Source organism: Rattus norvegicus, chromosome 4 (genome assembly GCF_021556685.1).
Source record: "Rattus norvegicus strain SHRSP/BbbUtx chromosome 4, alternate assembly SHRSP_T2T, whole genome shotgun sequence".
Lineage (NCBI taxonomy): Eukaryota > Metazoa > Chordata > Mammalia > Rodentia > Muridae > Rattus > Rattus norvegicus.
In genome coordinates this window covers 140,283,895-140,305,990 of record NC_141537.1, presented here as the reverse complement: position 1 = coordinate 140,305,990, position 22,096 = coordinate 140,283,895, and the positions used below count along the sequence as shown (strand labels likewise).

Here is a 22,096-nt window from a genome sequence, read left to right as displayed (position 1 = left end):
AAAATTAGTTTGATACACCTTGCTTTTATGTTCTGTGCACAATGTTCTCATAGGACACTGAATCCTTGCTACATAAACATAGCCATTATCCACACCTTCCACTAAGTGACTGACTACTGCACTGACTCCTAGACTTTTATTTAACATCTATATATATTAAAGGAGTATGGAAACAGAACTTTCTTATTTTTTTCTCCTCAGAGTATGGTTCTCCACTCCAGGTTCTTTCACTGGTTTCTTAATACTAAAAATTAAGATTTCCTTATATGCTATTTATTATTATTTTTTTCATTCTCTTTATTACTTTTATGAGATTGGAGGCCCCAGGAAGTTTAGAGATCAGGTAGGGTGGGTGGGATGGGAACATCCTTTTGGAGACTGGGAGAGGGGCAGTGAGGAGGAGTGGGATATGAAATACTAGGGGCCAGGGGGGTGGACCGGGAGGGGAATACAATCTGGAGTGTAAAAATAAATAAATAATTAATTAAGAAGAATATCTTTTACTTTATATGCACAAGTGTTTTGTCTGCATGCATGTGTATGCACCACATACATGCCTGGTGCCCACAGAAACAAGAAGGAAGTCATAACTGAAGTTACCATAATTGTGAGGTACCATGTAAGTGCTGGGAATTGAAACTAAGTTCTTAACAGAGCACAAGTCCGTTTTAACTGCTGGACAATCTCCCCACCCAAGTCATGGACATTTTAACCATTATGTTTAAAAATGACTCAGACAGATATAGCTCAAAATTTCTACCTCTGTTCAGTTGTAAATACAAAACTTGTGTAGTATACTAATCAAGAAAGAGTATGTGAATGAATTCTTCAATCATGATGTGATGTGATAAGTTAAAATAATACAAAATTACTATGGGAATGATAAATAATAAACGTCACTTGTAGAATGCTTTACAGAGCAGTAATTACCTATGTATTAGTTTTAAGTAACATAATCTTTAAAATAACACTTAAGGTAGTCAAGCCATACCTGCAGCTTTCATTTTGCAGGTTAACTAATTTATATTAGTCCTACGAGTAAGACAAGAATTGTAACTACATATGTTCCTTGCTAAGATCATTGAGGTGTATTTTACATAGTGATATAAGCAACAGTCATACAGAATACTTCCTTCACACCCAGAAGTGAATCCTAACGTTTCACCTCTTGGGTATTTAACTACTCTTAAATTTCCCAAAATAGGGACGTGGATTCAACTGTAGCCTATAAAAACAGAGCTTTCTTCTTGCATTCTTATGGCTCTGATATTTTGCCCTTCTACCAGTGTGTCAGTCCTATATGGTTGTATTCTCATTATGATTAAAAATAATAAGAGTAAATCATATCTCAGGAATGAAAAATGCCTGGCACCTCTCTGTTCTTCCTCTCCCTCAGAGAGCAATGTTAATTGATTGGTACTCATCCTGCCTAGCCTGAGAGCAGTCCCAGAGTCTTCTCCACAGAGCACTCCAAATAGACACGACAAAATCAATACATGTTGCAAGTAAAATAAAAATATCTTCAGTCCCCTTTGGCAGTTGAGCATATCTGCTCTACCATCATACCTGGCAGGTTGAAATCCCAGCTTTACCATTAAGCTGTTGATCTTGGGCAAGTCATTTAACCTCTACTAACCTCACTTTCTTCTTTGGTAAAATGACAGTAAAGATGCAGAGTTGTTGAAAAGAATATGAGAGTAAAAAGTTTTTATATAATTGGATTCTTCTAGAAAAAGCTGAGCTGGGTTTTGAGCAGAAAAAATTTTGTTGCACGAAAGTGGACAGGGCCTGGAATCATCTGGCAGTGGGAAGAACCAGATGCAGAGAGGGAGTAGCTAATGACAGAGAGGGGAATCCTTGGAATCCCCTCCTAGTAAGCATTACAGGGCAGGGTCAGTGACTGAGGACCAATGGCAAGGACAAGAAGCCACGTTCTTATCTCTGCTTTCTTGGGATAAGAAAGCAGGCTCTGGAGATCCCTGGGCTCTTAGCGCAAGCAGAGGAAATTACATTTCTTAGCAACCATCTCACGTTTGTTTTCTTCCTGCCCACTGGTGTGCTGCACACTGCCAATTTTGCTAAACTCCCAAATAAATCATTGTTAATGAAGCATGTTGCAATACAGACAGCAACAGGCATTTTTTAATCACCTAAACTAAAGAAGAGCTAAAGGTAAGCACAAAACACTCTAATACCTAATACATTAGGTGTCAGATTTAAAGAGGCAAGAGGCATGCAACTTTCAGGGCCTTTACTTGCATGCACGTAGTGGGGAAGTAAGGCTTACTAGTATATTTATCACTATGCACAGCTTGCCAATTGCTCGGACAGCCAAATCAGATATCTGGGAGCTTAACAGAGAGTCTGTACTTCAAAACCAGAAAATTTCTAACAAAACAAAAATTCCCCACAGATTTGTATAATAGTCTATACCAATAAAGGGGATAAATAAAATCTTACAAATTATTTATTGAACTCTAGCAGCATGCTTCAGCAAGGAACAAGAAAGAATCTGAGCCATGGAGATCATTGTATTTTGCCATGAAACAAACCGTTGAACTCTATATTAATAGAGTAGAAATGAAAGATTAGGACTTAGGCTCTAATTAAGAAAATATATGGTCTGCAGTGATAAATACAATATTGACTCTTGATTCTTAAGATTTGTAAGCTGTTTCCTAGCTCTACTTTTTCATCTTTAAAATGGAGATATTACCACAATTTTAGAAGATTAAAGGGAAACTATTAAGATATTGCATAAATGGAGGTATCGCCATAATAAAAAGAAGAATAAGCTACTGTTGTCATTTTGCTAGATGAACATAATTACTTCCTACATTCTAAAGCTTATCCTCATGCCCACAGGTAAGTGTAGGTACCACTCATCATCAACTGGTACCTCTCATTTTATCAAAGAAAATCACTACTGGATACATTACATAGATCTGCCCAGTCTAAATCACAGTTACTAACTAAATCTATGGCTCAGGGATCATCATAGGAGAGAGAAGTAAAGACTGTTAAGAGTCAGAATAGGAGGTAGTTTTTTGAGGAAGAGTCTTTCCTAAACATGGCTACCTAGACAGGACTGGCAAAATGGAAATGTCAATGGGCTTGTTAACATGGAATGGAAATTATGTGGAGTATCAATCCTAGAAGAAGAACTCCAGGAAACTAATGACCGTTGGGATTAGAAGACATAGCAACACAATCTTAAGAGGTTTGTTTTACTTACAGCAAACTTGAGCATCTCATAATAAAGTGAGTAGAATTTTAAGATATGCAATTCCCTCCCCCATTCATTGTTTAAGATACCAAAACAAACATAACATCCATAAGCCAAAATGAGCAAAAGTAGCACAAAATCATATGTTTGGATTCTGTGCTATTATTTATAGAACCAATGTTATTTTGAAGCAGTCATCTAACTTTAGTGGAAAGAAGGTCTGCACAAACTTGGATATGTCAACATCTTACCAGGGAATTGAAAGGAGCATATGGACCCCACTCATTTCTGAAGATATTTACAGTTAATAGCTTAGAAGGGGAAGAACTTTTCTTTAAGGATATAGTCAGTCATGAGGTGCTTCTTTAAAAAGATCCTCACCAATGTTCCTATACATGGTCTAATGAAGCTCATCGGGTCATAAAGGGTGAAAACCAATGGGGATGTGGAAGGGCTAAGTAGATTGGAAGAGGAAAGAGATTACTGTGTGTTGAATAAAATCAAAAGAGTAGAACGGGGATGGCAAGTGAATATGATAGAAATACATTATATACATTCGAGAAAATGTAGGAGACCTATATCTTGTTGGGCAGTGGAGGTCTTAATGATCAGGAAATTTGATCAGCTTCTGCTGCCATTGAGTTTACATCCTAACACTTATTTCAGTTTACTTTCCTGAACACTCTCTTGAACAATTTAATTTCTCATAAAACAAACTCCTGTTTCATTGTTAATCAATGACTGCATACAGATGTTGCCACGTTTCCATATCATGGTTTTCTAGGATTTTTTTTAAGAAATAAAAAAAAGAGAATTATTTAAATAAGCTGCTGCCTCCATTTTTAAAAACCCAAATCTGAGTCTTGGGTAAGAATAAGGGGGAAAAATAAAAATCACTAACTGTGTTTTTATTTCTTGAGCAAGTGTCATATAGCAGTTGCTACCCAAAGGGTTACACAGATTACCTAGCAATCACAATAACCTGAGATATATTATGGCTCCTATTTGTCAGAGGCCAGAGGCTCAGAAGTTAATGGGAGCCACCTATTTCTTCAACATAACTTCTGCTACTTCCTTCTGTCCCTGTAAATGGCCAATTTCACTCTGTGTGTTACATCAGGGCAGACATCTGTGACATTCAAAGAGACAGAGAGAACAAGAATCCTGTAAAAAAAAAAGTCCCTGTAAAGGCTGCCTTTCTCTGCATTGGTATGGGAGACTTCCTCGTTAGTTACAGAACCAACCAATGAGATCGAATTACAAACTCCGGATTCAAAATGATTGACATTCTGAGAGATGGCTTGCTTCCACCTTATAGCAACAGAAGGAATTATATATGTGACAGTTTTGAAGGAATTATATACTGCTCTTATCAGTGGGTGGTTATCTATATAGTAAATCATCTATCTATCTATCTATCTATCTATCCATCCACATACATTTTTGTTTTTTCAAACACCTTACGCTAAATTGGGCAAATGATCCAGGTTCTGAGAAAGCAGAGTTTCAGGGCTGCAAACTTATATAAAATGAGCAAACTGCCAACTTACTTATTAACTACTCTATTAATGATCTTATTTAAAATGGCATGGGTGATCATTTCTACTTGTAAAATGATTTTTACGCAAGAATGTCTGAAAGACAGTGCAGTAATTTTTATCAGATACTTTTGGATAATAGCTAGATGGCAGTAGTATAACTTTTGGTATGGAAAACAGATATAAATGAGTGCAGTGATTAGAGAACATTTAACAAATTTAGGACCACACATGCCTTTGTATAAAGTCAACATCAAGGTCTCCACCTTAGCTTCAGTGGTGACATTAGCAAACCCTCTTAACCTAATTGTCAAGTTCACACTCAGCAATGGTAATATAGCCATGCTTTGCTATTTTAATGGACAGGGACACATTTTATCATCATATCCTCACAGTTTTAAACCTGCAACCTGTTGATGAGAAATGTCAGGCAACTAATGATCTTTTACAAAATAATTAACCAATAACTTCCCAATATTCAAATATTTTAAAAAGGCACAAAAAGACTCGGTAGCATTCATTCAGTGGTGAGGATTAGAAATCATGCTGATACATGGGAACATTGTAGGCTTAGAAGGAGGTACTTGCCACTAAACGGTGATCAGAGTTTCATTCCTGGTACCCACATACTGTAAGATATTTACTGAATTCTGCCATAGATAGATAGATAGATAGATAGATAGATAGATAGATAGATAGATAGCTCTCTTTTAGGAGAATCAATAACAACAAAGGAGTACAGGTGAAATTCTCAGGCTACTGAAGTATTTATGCCTCAATGATATTTGAAATGGCAATTAAATGTGACTTGAATGTAGAGAACAAAAAAAATATTAAAGTGACCATAGTAGCTGTGGTGAATTGAAAGGGAAATATCTCCCTTAAACACAGACATTTAAATACTTGGTCTTTAGTTGGTAGTCCTATTTGAGGAGGGTTAAAAACTGTGGACTTGCGGGAAGAAGTTTGTCACTGGAAGTAGCCTTGAGAGTTCATATCAAAACACTTTATGTTTGTCCTCTGCTCTGCGTATGCAGCTGAAGGCATTCTCTCTTAACTTCTTGTTCCTACTGTCATTCCCACCATTTGTCACCATTCCTCCTGCCATGACAGAATCAGAATCTCATCCTTCTGGACCAGAAGCCTAAATAAGATGGTCCTTCTGTAAGATGCTCTTGGTCCAGGTATTTTGGAAACAACATGAACATTTCTAATGCCACAGCATTATGCAGTTGTGTGCTACAGTTTTTTGGATATCAAACATTGTCAAATTAGTGGCTCGGAAATGTTAATACAAGATAGTATAGGGACTTTAGTTATGTGCAGAAAATAGAAATAGTTTACATGTTAAAATCCATTTTGAAACTAAAATTGTAATCTGTAAGATATATAATTTGAAACCACTGCTATTTCAGAGATCTGACAAATAGCAACAGAAAATGTAAATTCTTGAATTTATATCAGAAAAATTTAAATCCATAATATTTTGTAAGCATATGGCTACACAAAGTTCATGTTTTTATTTTATTATCTACTAGATTCTCACTTACTATACACCAGCTACAACTTTAGAATAGCATTTTTAAAATGGGAAGTAATGTTGGTAGAATGTTATTTTTGGTGTTGAAGGCTATTTCACTGTCAGTATCACTAACCCTTCATTGGTCTCTCATTTCATGTTCTGATTGCTTCTTGGGTACTGCAAGTAATCTCAGTTACAGAGAATACAACAGCAAAATGCCTCTTGGGAAATAGTAACCATGTTAGAAAAAAATAATAACCTGCATAAATAGAATGAAACAATCTTCCAAGAATCCAACCAAGTGCAGAGAAGACAAACTTTACTAACTACAAGCTGGAGGACCCAAGTGAAGAAGCTTCAATCTTACTTGGGAGGGAGAAGAAAACAATCATGGGAGGCAGAAGAACAGAGGGACCCGGGAGGGAGAGGGAAAAAGCAGAACATGATCAGCTATGGGGAGGGAGACAATTGAGAAGCCCTGAGGGCCAGCAAAATGAATTGAAATATGAAACGTTATAGGAGCGAGTGGAGGGAGGACCCTCTAGAAAGTATCAGAAACCTGGTAGGTAAGAGACTCTCAGTACTCAAAGGGAGGGATCTTAGATGAAATGCCCGACACTGGGGAGAGGGAACTTGTAGAATCTACATTCAATAGAAAATCAAGACAGCGAGTTGGAGGGATGAGGTCCATCACACATTCATAAATTCTGACCCAGAGCAGGGACAAAAATGGAGAAGAGACTGAGGGAAAGGCAGTCCAGTGACTGGTCCAACTTGGGCTCCATTTCAAGGAGATTCTCCAAGGCCTGACATTATTACTGATGCTATGCTGTTCTTATAGACAGGAGCTGAGTATGGCTGTCCTCCACGAGGCTCAACAAACAGCTGAATGAAACAGACATAGCCACTTACAGACAACCATTGGACTGAATTGGAGACCCCTGTGGTGGAATTTGGGCAAGGCTAGAAGAAGCTGAGGAGGAGGATGACCCATAGGCTCAACTAACCCAGGCAGAGCCCTGAGATCTCTCAGACAGTGAGCCATCAATAAGGCAGCATACAGGAACTGGTCTAATGCTTCTGACACATATACAGCAGAGGATTGCATTGCCTGGTATGGCCTTGTGGGAGAAGATGCTGCTAAATTTCAAGAGACTTGATGCTCCAGGGAGGGGGTGAGGTAGACATCCTCTTGGAGACAAGAGGGAGGAGGAATGGGATCAGGAAGTGTGGGAGGGTAGACAAGGAGAGGGTCAACTACTGGACTATAAAAAAGAATATTGCCATAAACCTTAATAAGTTTAATAATACAAAATGCAAAGAAAAATGCTTTGTATTTCCTCAACATTTTTGACTCACCATAAACCCCCATGCTGCTAGCATTGCTGATGTAAACACATCAGATTATAGTGACAAAGATGTCACTTCTAAACTCTGTCATAAATTCCTCTTTTGAGATATGCTTTTCCGAATTCATACAAGGAGAGAGAAGTTATGAGCTATGATGAGCATGTTCACAGATATTAGGAAATGGATGGAGAGGTAAACGCATTACTCCTCATTGCCTGATGTTAACATGGACTGATGTGAATGGTGTTGCTTTGAATCCTCAAATCTTACCTATGGTCTTGGTTCTATCTATATTTTAATATCCAATCCACAATGACATTCACCAGTAATTAATAACACCATACCCTGTTTACTTTAGATCTTAGAAGTTGTATTCCTAGAATTGTTGAGCAAATATTGCTCCTGATAGAGGCTGAGTTTAAGACCAGTTTTTTTAATCATTCATTTCCCCTCATCCATAATAATATTATTTCTGAAAAACAACCTCCCCAAATCAGTGTGACATGTAATCTATCCATTTAAAGTCATATTATTATACAGTATATTACCTATAATATACCTTTAGTATCTGTAATATGTTACAAATATAAGCATGTATAATAATATTATGTAGCTAATTGTAACTGTGTGTACAGATTTGTTTCTTAGCCTGTTTTTAAACTGAGTATTTGTTTTGAACACAACATAATTTATAGCATAAGAGAAAAAAAATTTCACATCCTTTGTTTGCTAGTGATAGACATCCTTCAGAGACTGTTATTATAACTAAGAATCATTGCAAAAATATCTCATACAATTAGAAACAAACAGTACAAATACCTAAGAACAGGCAGGGTATATAATCAGACACAAGTTTTTACATTATAACCACTTCTGAGGACTTACAACAAACCTAAGGTGAGTCTCTTCCAGGTTAATTAATGCTGCAAAAGAAAATTCCCAGATTTGTCTCCACAGCTAGGTATAACCTTCACTTGCAACAATCATGCTGGACTCTTGGTGCCAATTTCTATCATATTATAAATATGTCACAAAGCCTCCCTTGGATTTTTAAGATCCAGTTTTCATTAGTCCCTCTTTATAATGTTTCTAATACTCACAAATGAAGTTTCATTTTATGATCACAAGCAGATGGTTATGGAAAAAATATCAACCAACACTTGGTTTCTCATTATAACCCAGACGGTGTGCAGAATATTGCTGGAACTGTGTGTTTCTCATAGTAGATTCCCTGAAGTAATGACGTGATAGATTAAAAAAGAAAAGTTTCAATCTCAGAAGCCTGACTCCAACCAATCCACTCTCTATGTTCTTATGTAATATGTCTGGTCAAGCCAATTAAAATTTTAACTCCTTTAATAAAAATTCAGGAAAGACCTCTTTCTCCATGTCCACATCATTCTACAATATAAATTGAGATTGTACTAACACTACAGTCTATCCGTATGTATCTGTTAATTATCTCTCCCATACCTATTGGTCTACTCTCTCCTCCTTGAAATTTATGTACTAGATTATCTTTGGTGGGATGCTTTCTTTCTAACTTCATACCAATAGAATTTGTCACAGCTGTTCTTTCATAATCTGAAATTCATCTTGCTAGAGGACTTACTAAATAATATTGAAACCTGTGCCTTAACTCCCATCTGTTACTCTATAGTTGTGATGGGAAATCTAAAGTATGACTCCACCAGTGTTTTTAAGTATGTACCTAGACTGAACTGTGTTCAGTTGTGCTATACCAAATTACTGAGCAAAAACACAAGCAACTTTTACAGTTCAAATTGTCAATAGGAATCAAAGCAATGTGACAGTAAGAAAGGATTTAATCACATAATTACTGTGTGAAACGGTAAATGTTTTCTCTGGCTAGCATTATAGACAATGGTTTGTAAGGTGATCTAAGGATCTAGCATTCAATGAAGATATGCCTAGTATAATGTCAAGGCCTTTAATAAGGTGGCACACATTCCATATCTAAAAAGAGATTCTATGTGGTCTTCAGGAGATTTAAATGAACAGCATTTCAGGACCTCCTCAGAGTGCCGTTAGGACAGTGGTAATTATTTTTAATCAGAACTGAAGAAATGTGGATTGAAGTCAAAAACCATTCTTATTTGGGATCTGGATCAATTATTATCAAATTATGGGTCAAGCTTAAAAACCTATGTCCCCATAGAACATTGGGTCATAGTGATACCTAATTATTTATAAACTATGATTACTCATACGTGCCATGTTTAGGAAAAGCAGTGTAACTCATATCATGATGCCTGTAAAGCACTATTTAAAAATATCTATTTATGAAAAGAGTTGTGTGAAAGCTAATTAGCACAAGTTCAATTTGTTTTAAATTTAAGTCATTTTATTTTAGAGATGATAAAATCAGCTGATCCATTGTAGTATACATACATGCATTATAAAATGCATAAATGTATGTGTGTATAATCTATTTCTGTCTACCATGTATATTTACATACACACACACAAACACACACACATGCACACAGAAACACACACACACAAACACATACATATGGGCACATGTGTGCAGGCACACACACAAACACACACACACACACACACACACACACACACAGTTTTCTTCACAATTGATTGGATCAGAAGTATGCCTGAAGACATTGACTTCTGGTGTAGTACCTTTTATGTCTGAATTCTCCTTTCCTAGATGTCTGGTATCTATATCCAGTCCAGGAAAACATTTATTCACTGACAAGTCTTACATTTATCTCAGAAACTTTAATGAATGCAAATCAACTTTACATGAACATAATAAGAACTTAACAAAAATTAACAAGTACCTTGATCACAGTTGGGGTTTTTACATTTCTTTCCTTTCCTTTTGTCCTTGCTAGAACATTAATTCTGCTTTAACAAAAATGTGCAAATTTTATAAATGCTTGAAGATTCTACTCCAATCCATTTGCTTCTATAGACCTAGGAAGAAGAGCTAACTTGTGGGCATTTATCTTATTTGTACCTTATTTACCATTATTTTTATTACTCAATCAAGTATCTATATTTTAGTTGAACTGGCATTTGTCTCTGCATATTGACATATTGTTTTCTTTTGACAACTATATAAACATCAAATTGCTTGAAAGCAGAGTATAGCCTGTGTCTTTATTTTCTTTGTACTTCAGCATAATTGCTGTAGCATTGAATCTAAAGGGTGTTTAAAAACTTGGTTGTTTTTTATTTGTTTGGTAATATTCTACTCAACATTTTCTGGTGGATTTTGCTTTGAAAATGATTGCGTTAACATAGTCAGTTTAAAAATTGCATAAAATATCTTCTTTTCTATTCTTCTGCAAAGATGACGAAGATTTCAGAGAGTATGATAGGCCCAGTGTTAGCACTAGACAGTGTAATGGCTTGAATCAGATCAGACCTTCACAGAAGACCTCATACCAATACTTTCCAAACTGTTCCACAAAATAGAAACAGACAGAGCATTACCCAATTCCTTCTATGAAGCAGCAATTACTGCTTATACCTAAACCACACAAGGACCCAACAAAGAGCGCTTCAGACCAATTTCCTTTATGAATATCGATGCAAAAACACTCAGTAAAATTCTGGCAAACTGAATCAAAGAATATATCAAAATGATCATCCATCATGATCAAGTAGGCTTCATCCCAAGGATTCAGGGAAGGTTCAATATAAGGAAACCCATTAACATAATCCAGTATATAAACAATCTCAAAGAAAAAACCACATGATCATTTCATTAGATGCTGAGAAAGCATTTGACAAAATTCAACACCACTTCATGATAAAAGTACTGGAAAGATCAGGAATTCAAGGCCCATACCTAAACATAATAAAAGGAATATGCAGTAAACCAGTAACTAAAGTTAAACTAAATGGAGAGAAACGTGAAGCAATCCCACTAAAATCAGGAACTAGACAAGGCTGCCTACTCTCTCCCTACTTATTCAATATAGTTCTTGAAGTTCTAGCCAGAACAATCAGACAAGAAAAGGAGGTCAAAGGGATACAAATTGGAAAGGAAGAAGTCAAAATATCACTATTTGCAGATGATATGATAGTATATTTAAGTGACCCCAAAAGATCCACCAGAGAACTAATAAACCTGAAATACAACTTCAGCAAAGTGGTTAGGTATAAAATTGACTCAAACAAATCAGTAGCCTTCCTCTACTCAAAGGATAAACAGGCTGAGAAAGAAATTAGGGAAATGACACCCTTCACAGTAGTCCCAAATAATATAAAATATCTCGTTATGACTCTAACCATGGAAGTGAAAGATCTGTATGATAAGAACTTCAAGTCTCTGGAGAAAGAAATTGAAGAAGATCTCAGAGGATGGAAAGACCTCTCATGCTCATGGATTGGTAGGACTAATATAGTAGAAATGCATTTTTCCAAAAGCAATCTACAGATTCAATGCAATCCGCATCAAACTTACAACTCAATTCTTCATAGAATTAGACAGAACAATTTGCAAATTCATTTGGAATAACAAAAAACCCAGGATAGCGAAAACTATACTCAAAAATAAAAGAACTTCTAGGGGATCACTACCCCTGAACTCAAGCAGTATTACTGAGGAATAGTGATAAAACTGTATGATATTGGTACAGAGACAGACAGATAGACCAGTGGAATAGAATTGAAGCCCCAGAAATGAACCCACACACCTATGGCCACTTGACCTTGACAAAGGAGCTAAAACCATCTAATGGAAGAAGGATATCATTTTCAATAAATGGTGCTTGTTCAACTGGAGGTCAGCATGCAGAACAATGCAAATCAATCCATTCTTATCACCCTGTACAAAGTTTAAGTTCAAGTATATCAAGGACTTCCACATCAAACCAGATACATCCAAACTAATAGAAGGAAAATTGGGGAAGAGTCTTGAACACATGGACACTGGGGAAAATTTCCTGAACAGAACAACTATGGCTTATGCTCTAAGATCAAAAATCGACAAATGGGACCTCATAAAACTGCAAAACTTCTGTAAGGCAAAGGATATGGTCATTAGGAAAAAACAGCAACCAACAGATTTGGAAAAGATGTTTACCAACCCTATATCTGATTGAGGGCTAATATCAAAACTATACAAAGAACTCAAGAAGTTAGACCCAAAGAGCCAAGTAAGTCTATTAAAAATGGGAGAAAGAGCTAAACAAAGAATTCACAGCTGAGGAATATTAAATGTTGGAGAAGCACCTAAAGAAATGTTCAATATCCCTAGTCATCAGGGAAATGCAAATCAAAACAACCCTGAGATTCTACCTCACATCAGTCAGAATGGCTAGGATCACAAGGTCAGGTGTCTGCAGATGCTGGCAAAGATATGGAGAAAGAGGAACATTCTTCCATTGTTGGTGGGATTGCAAACTGGTACAACCTCTCTGAAAATCAGTCTAGAGATTCCTCAGAAAATTGGACATTGCACTACCTGAGGATCCAGCCATACCTCTCCTGGGCATATATCCAAAAGATGCTCTAACATACAACAAAGATACTACATGTTCCACTATGTTCACAGCAGCCTTATTTATAATAGCTAGAACCTGGAACAAACCCAGATATACTTCAATAGAGGAATAAATACAGACAATGTGGTATATTTACACACTACTCAGCTATTAAAAACAATGAATTCATGAAATTCTTAGGCAAATAGATAGAACTAGAAAATATCCTGAGTGAGCTAGGCCAATCACAAAAGAAGAACCAAGATATGCATTCACTGATAAGTGGATATAAGTCCAAAGGCTGGGAAGACCCAAGATACAATTCGTAGACCATATGAATCTCAAGAAGAATGAAAACCAAAATGTGGATATTCCAGTCCTTCTTAATATAAGGTTAACAAAATGTTCACAGAAGGAAATATGGGGACAAATTGTGGAGCAGAGACTGGAAGAAAGGCCATCCAGAGACTGCCACACCTGGGGATCCATGACACATACACTCAACAAACCCAGATACTATTGTGAATGCCAAGAAATGCAAGCTTACAGGAGCCTGATATAACTGTCTCAGACCTGAGACGTTCAGTCAGAGTCTGACAGATACAGAGGTAGATGCTCACAGCCAACCTTTGGACTGAGCATAAGTACTCAATGGAGGAGTTAGAGAAAGGACTGAAGTTGCAGAAGGGGTTTGCAACCCCATAGGAAGAACAAAAATGTCAACCAACCAGACATCCCAGAGTTCCCAGGAACTAACCTCCAACCAGAGTGCACATTGAGAGACCCATGGCTTCAGCAGCATATGTAGCAAAGGATGGTCTTGTTGGGTATCAATGGGAGTAGAGGACCTTGGTCCTGTGAAGGCTCAATGCCCCAGTACTGGGGAATGCCAGGGAAGGGAAGCTGTAGAAAGTTGGTTGGTAGGGGAGCACCCTCATAGAGGCAGGGAAACAGGGGATTAGAAGTCAGTTTTGAAGGAGATTCCAGGAAATGGGATAATATTTGAAATGTAAATAAAGTAATTATCCAATAAAAATCACAAAAAATGTAGAAATAGTGTAAGGACTATGTACACAGAAAAAAAGGGCGGGGCTTCCTCTGACTCCATGGGTTTATTTTCAAAGTTTGCTCCTTAGTTGAAGAGCTTTAACTGTTCAGGGCTGTCATTACAAAGTGACTCTGTGTGTGTGTGTGTGTGTGTGTGTGTGTGTGTGTGTGTGTGTCTTTAGATGCTCCACTCTTTATATCTTCAATTATAACTCTGTTCCTTTCAAGTTAAAATATACTAATCTTCATTTTATCCTAATGGCAGCCAGTGAAATCTATGTTTTCTGAAATTGACAATATCAGGTATCCGAGAGCAGTTGGCAGATGAACATAACTAGAAAGGGTTCTCCTTGGTGCATCTTGCAGCATGTTACATGTGTGTGATCCAAAAGGAGCCTCTCATGAGTCATCTAGTGTCTGTCCGGATACCTCCTACCCCAGTGTTTACAGCATATGTTCACTTTAGTGACAGCAGAATAGGTGGGAACTTTTTTACAGTATAATTCAAGCTGTAAGAGGAGCGTGGTTAGATATTTTCTAATCTTCTAGTTCTGTAGCGCACAATGAGTGTTCTTTTTGCATTCTGACCTCCTCTCCAGCTCAGGAGAGATGCCACTCACTCCCCAGGACTCCTTGTACAACTGTATTCAGACTTTTTCTATTTGATTTAAGAGGCAATTTTGCCACTTCATTTATGAGGGTAGAAAAAGTGCCACAAAGTCTCTGTGATGGCAGAAGCCCCATGCTGTGAGTTGATCTTGCCACCGTGAAACTAATCTGGAAATATTTTTACCTTAATCTCCTGCAGAAATAAACCTTCTGGAGGTCTCAATCTGACATCTAGCAAAATGTGTCCTCTATCAGCTGCTGCTAGCACAGTGTTAGCAATAGAATGAAAACGCAGAAGCCTCACTCTGTGCTTGGGAGATTAGTACTTGTTTATATTATTTCTCTGTAGCATATTTTCTGATACAAATCCAACCCCGAGCCTATCTCCAACGCTCCACTGTTCTGCCTTTTCTTCTTCTCTTCCTTGGTCTTTAAATCACATCTCCTGATCAAGCCTTTTAGCTTGGATTCCTGGAAGCCCTGTTTTGCTTATCTTACCATTAGCAGGGTCCTTAATCATTTGGAAGATAAGACTGCAAGCTGAGATACCGGGTGTCTACAGTGATTTCCCATTTGGTCTGCTTTCTAGCATCCTTCTTGGTTTTATCAAGATGATTTTTTTCTCTCATTTAATTTAATTGGCTGTTGAGTTCCAGGTGAAAACATAAATGCTAAAGTGGCATTATATGTCAAGGGCTACTGTGCCTCTGACCCAACACCAGGCCGCTACTCTCTGCTTTCCATTACGGTATACACTGGTTAGTTTTAATGACCTGCTGGCATACTCCACATTGCTGGTTGAAAATACTTAGAAGAATTCCGAAAACACCTTTCAGTTCACATCTCAGTTCTATAGAAATGGATATGAGAGTTGCCAAAGTCAGTTGCCCTGCCTAATGGCATCTTGGACAGCCATTTCATGTGGTGGCTCTATTTCTTCATTGCCTACTAATTAGGAAGGGAAGGATTCTTTACCAAGTGCCCCCCAGCGGAGACTTCCTCAGCACCTATTTTGCCTTTGGCAGTCTGAGAACAATCTGACATGCACTCTGGTACCTGCCACTGTGCTTGCTACATCAAATTTAAGTGACTCTACCTTCTGCCATTGACTGCCAATTAATTTTAAACCAAATGTCTGGGAGAGGTTATGTCAGGTATCACGAGGAAATTGTATGTGACAAATGCAGGAGAGACAGTGTCAGAAACAGTGAAGAGTCTCAAAATTCCAGAGTTTACCTTCTGCTGGACCTATTTTATGGAGAAGGAAGTAATACTAAACGCTTTGAGACTTCCATAACATCCATGTTCCTTCTGTCTGAGTCATTTATGAAAAACTGGTACTTTCCTTTGACTTATTTTTTTTAAAACCAAGTTACCTAGAGTGTAAGGAAGCTTGGTATTGTGACTTAAGTCTGTTCTTCTAACACTTGGAAGGCGAGGGCAAGACTACTGGAAGCTCTAGGCCAGCTTGAGATATATAGCAAGACACTGTCTCAGAATAAAAAAAACAAAGTTAAGGAGTTTAGGCACAAGGCCATGAATGGATACACGAGCATATGTCTGCATATTACTTATTTATTATATCCTCACCTTATTGCAGGAAGAAAACCCTGTAACTCAGAGAAAGTACCCATTCCGTATCCCTAAAGCCATTATTGAACATCGCCACAGGCAAGTGCGAGAAATTGTACAGGGTGACCCCACTTGACGGTTTTTAAAATTCAAATGAGCTGAGGCATGCAAACAATTCCCAGAGTTTCCCACGTCAGCCTTGAACAGTGGTAAATCACTGTGGAAAGCTCAGAGAGTAGAGGGAAAATAGAAATTTGGACTCTGGTTTTAGCTACCTAATGTCGATCAGTGGATCTGAGATTCTGCAACGCAATTGTAGCTCTTCCTTCACTGGGGCAATACTGGGATCCACATGGAAGAGAAAGCATTAATTTGCAGTATCATCCATTTCCCCTCCTCTTTTATCCTTTTACTCTGCTGTCTCACTTTTAGTGTAAAAATAAGAAAAAACAACTAAGTATGCATAAACACAAGTGACTTACACAGTACTCTAGGCCACTTTCTTTTGTTACATTTGTACTTTGCTTGTTTTCTGAGGCACACTATGAAAGTATAATAAGTAAGTAATAAATGATACTAAACAAATCATACACAGTCTTTTACATATTCATCAGTCTTTGTACCAATGGAGTTTCTCAGTGTAATAGTTATTAACTATTCTATTAACTTTGTTTTGCAAATAAGCCTAGAGAAAAATCGTATTTCCACTGAAGGCATTAGATAGAATCCTTAAAGCCCTAAGCATGATTTCTTTCTTCCTAAAAGAGGTCCAAGGAATGTAAATTTCAGATCCAGAAAAATAAAACAAATACAACTTTATTACCAAATAAAAAATTATGTTGAAATCTGTGCCTAGGATTTTTGACAAGTAATTGGTTATTAAATTATGTTTACAAAATTAACCATTAATTATACATTTAGATCATGCCTTAAATTTATCCATCCTTGGAATTTCTTCCTATATTTATTTTTGCTTTGATTCTTTTGTTTCCTTGAGACAAAAATCTCAGTAATTAGTCCAGGTTTCCTGAAACATAGTATGTACTAGAAGAGTTTGCCATCAAACATATCTTCTGGGTTTAGCCTCCTAAGTGCTAGGATTACAGATGTTTCTTCCCCTGCAACTTCCACATTCACACATATTGGGAATTTCTATAGACAAAGGCAATTCAGTGCCCAGCGTGAAAGCAGGACAAAAAAATAAAAAAGAATATCTGCCCTTTTCTTAGCTTCTACACTATAGCCAAACACGTCCTCCTCAGCTCATTGCTTTTTATTTTGTTTCAAGAGGATTAATACTCAGTGCTCATGGGAGTTATGATGCAAATCAAGCTGTCTGGAGACCCAGCCAAGGGTACCAGGGAAGATGATGCAAGTCAGTGTAATCAAACTACTACTGGGGGAGTTTAAAAATGCAACTCTACTTGTGTTCAGTTTCATTACTAAACAGAAGAGAAGATGGACTCTCAAAAGAGGGGCAAAAACTGTATGACTAGTTACTCACAGTAGCTTTTTTGCCTGGTTCTTGGATTCTCCAAGCTTTGCAAGTATCTGTCACGTCAGAATGTACTTTCTGATAACACATCCTGATGCTGCTGCTCCAGAATCATCTTCTCCCACTTGCCGCTTGCTTTTCAAGTGATGAGATGGCTGTTTGTTAAAATACCTTTCCTTCCACATATTGCATGAATGTACTCAGAGGAGGAGAGAAGCATCTCTTAGTTTTCTCCCTTCTATAAAGTACGGAGCAGCGAGTGATTAATTGAATATATAATACAGGTTCAGAATCCTTGATCAAGGCACCAAATCTGAAGAGATCCAAAGCACGTTTTTTTCCCTGCTGATATGACACATACTATTTTTTTTACAACTTGTCAAATTTAAGCACTGGAGTGGTTACAGCTGTATCAAAATTAAGTTCAGGTTATGAGCATGAAGTTTACACTGAACCTAAGAAAATTTTAATCTTAGACTTGAACTCCATTGTCTTGATATCTCATTCTCTGTATACAAATATTTTAGACTCAAAACAATACAGAAATATTGAAAATTTTCTTTTCACAAGCATTCAGGGTAGGAGACACCCTATGGTATCCAAAGGTTTTATTTCTTAGTGCAAACTGTGTCCTAACCTGGTATATTATATATTAATTACCAGAGGTCAAAAAGCAAAACAAAAAAACCAAACAAATAAACAACAAAACAAATAAGAACACAGTCCACCCCCAAATATCTAATAGACCCAACTTTATATTGTGTTTCTCTATTGTCTTTGAAGTATGTCAATTTCAGCATCAGTTAGCAAAGGTGGAATCAAGTAACTTACAACACTAATTTCATGTTTCCATTTATTGTGAAAAAGCATAAAGAAACAAAGTGCATGAAACCAGAATGCTTCCTTGATGATTGTATCAGGATCATGTGGTGAGGGACAAAAAGTCAAAGTTTCTTTGCCAAGTGTGATGCAGATTTCATATCTTGAGTCTCTTCAGGGATTTATACCTAAGGTGTTCCTAGGTACTTTTGTGTCTAGATTATTATCTTGAAGGGATAATGAAGTTGACCAAGTAAGGAAATATTTTTTTTTCTCAAGGACCCGGATATAAAAGTAAGTTAGTGTCAAGGATCAGGGATTCTAAGCCATAGGTTTGAGGTGGCAAATGTGGGGAGGTCTGAGGTTCCTGTGATAAAGTTTATAGCATGTCTAGAAAATTAAAGTCCTCAGGACTAATAATTAGCCTAAGAACCATGGCTTATCTCGTGACATTATAGTACACCTCAGGTATACACAAGGTTTAAGAACAAAGAGCCATCTTTAATTAGACGATTCCACTATGATTGTGCTTAAAGTGAATCAATATTGAAATAATTACAAACAATTCAATATAGTTCTTCATCTCGCCCTTTCCTTCTTGTGGTTTGAGTAGTCACAGGGCCTGAACAAATGCGGAAAGCTACAAATGTAGTAACCGTTTCATCATGGGAGGTGATCCCAGGAATAATGTGATAGATACACAGATTGACCAGGTATGGATTGTTCCTTCGAATATTCCATAAAAGAATAATGGAAGTGGGGCATGTTTTAACATACTAAGTAATGAAATAAATTTACAGGCTATGTATGGTAGAGCACATTTGCAGTTCCAGGACATAGGAGGATAAGACAGGGTGATCTATAAAAGTCTGAGGCCAGCCTGATACACACACACACACACACACACACACACACACACACACACACACACACACACTGTGCTAGGTGGAGCTAAAGAGTACATCTTCAGCCCCAAAATAAACTAAAATAAAAACCGGGAGAAAATGGCTTAACTGGTAAAGTACATGCTGCACAAGAATGAGGGAGAAGGACTAGGCTTACATCACTAGCACCCACGTAAATGTCAGTGCGGCGGAGCATGTCGGCGACCATATTCACAGCACTGATGGGGGCCGAGGAGACAGATGGATCTCAGGGTAAAATGGGAAGCTAGCAAAGCTGAAAAGCAAACCCCAGGATCAGTGAGAAACCTTATCTCACAAAGCAAGGTAGAGGCCAGGAAGACGGTTCAGAGGGTAAAGCTACCCTCTGTCAAGTCTGAAAACCTTAATTCCATTCTCAGCACCCACAAGTAAAAGGAGAGAACCGACCCTTAGAAACTATCCTATATTATTTGTTTTCCATGCATCTGTGTCAGTGCAAAAAAAAATCAACCAGTCACTAAATCTTACCAATAGTGATGATGATGGCAATGATGATGTGGGGAGTAACTGAGGAAGACACAATTTATTTTCACATGCATACACATGGGCGAGGATATACACACATGCACACCCCCCAAATTATTAATATGATAGGATGATTTATATATGTTAATTTTAGAATTAGAAATATATAAAATACATATTCACAAAGTAAAATAGATCACTTAAGATCTAAATCAGACTATATTATTAATTTTAAGAAGTTTGAACAGAGGCAAATCAATACACTGATATATAATTTAGTGATCATTTAGCATGTTTTATTATAATTTCGAAATTAGCACACACTCAAATTGTTAGAAATGATATGGAGACATAGTTATTCACACAGAAAAATATATAAAGTATAGAGCTGTGTAGATAAATAATAACTTGCACAAATAACAGGAAGGTTAAAATTAAATTGTTTTTCTTACTTTAACTTGGTAGAGCTGGCACACCACAGTACTACAAACTGAGTGGTACAACAAGGGAGCTTTACAGTATAGAAGTTCTGGGGTGTAGGAGGCTTTCATCAAAGTTTCAGTGAGGGACAAGCACTAAGAAAAATATTTTCTACAGACAGAAAGACTTGTCTTTATGAGGAATTCACAATATATGCCTCTTTGTGTCCTATCCTTATACCCTTTTTCATATTTAAAATAATTGAGAGCACACATAGTTCTGCGCATATAAGCACAGTTGCTAATGGTACTAGATGAAGATTTAGGATTCCCTAGAGTTACAAGCAATTGCAAGCCCCAAACATGGATGCTAAGGAGCCAACCCTGGTCCTCCTGAAGAACTCTTAGGCACTCATATCTAGAAAGCCCCCGTTTTCTCATTTCTGTGGACACATCAGGAGTACCAGATTGAAGCCACCCTTCTGTGTGGCATCATCTTAACTACATCTGAAACAATTTTAATTTCAACTAAGGTCATATTACAATTCATGAATCTGGGAAAGGTCACAATTCAATGTGTAGCATTACTTACTGCTATTGGCAAGCTCTCAAGCCCTTCCTTGTCAACTTGCTCACTTTTATAAAGATGTATGAGATGAGAGTGTATGAAGAATGTATGAGAATGTGTAGATGGGCGGATGCATGGATAGATGCCAATTATACCTCATATTTCTAAGCATTTATAAATTCTTAGCCCCAAAGACCAAATTCATAAAGTACTTAGTAATAGGAGAGAAAATGATGAATTGGATAACATACCATTAAATTTGCTGTGAAATATCTTAGTCTGATTCTTGTGCTAAAATTTTACACCAATTTGTGCTTATCAGACATAGGATATATATATATATATATATATATATATATATATATATATATGTGTGTGTGTATTGAGAAAGAAATAAGGTAAGGTAGAGATTAGTAATCAGGTGTGAAGAGTTACAGCTCTGAAGGCTTCAAGACATCTTGGTGACAAATGGATGAATTACACATAGCTCTCTCGAAAACAGATCCTTTGGGCACTCTGCGTCCTATCTCCATGTTTCTGTTTCACTCGGGGCTTCACAGATGCATCCTACTCCTTCCAACTCTGTTCTGTATGTAATGTACTAGTGGGTGTATGTAACTTAGGCAATGAAAATTCTCAAAAAGGCTGTTCCAACATTCTGGGCACATTGGTAGCAGGAAAAATATAGTACATAGAATCAAGAAAACCATGGTTCTGCATATTTTTCCTACAGAATATGTATACATAAGGAATAATTTTCCAAAACTGTAGGAACATGCTGCCTCTTTCATATAGTACAATGAATGAACTATAGCATGTAGTTGCTTAACACTTAGAACAATATGGTAAGGCACCTTTCCTCAAGAAGGCTTACATCTTATTTAATTAACACTACTTAATTAAAATTAATACTAGTACTCAGTAGCCATTAAGCCCAATGTAGTAATGCTATCATTTGCTTTATTTCATAGACAAAAAATGAGAGCAAATGTATAAATTCTTTTATGCTCACGTTAAGTATCATATGCCAAATTCTAAAATCTAG

At 37.0% G+C, this 22,096-nt stretch overlaps 1 protein-coding gene across 7 annotated transcripts in view; it reads right to left on the bottom strand.

The window, feature by feature from the left end:
* The window catches only part of Cntn4 (contactin 4), a 993,738-nt gene that overhangs the window by 527,058 nt on the left and 444,584 nt on the right, over nt 1-22,096 (bottom strand).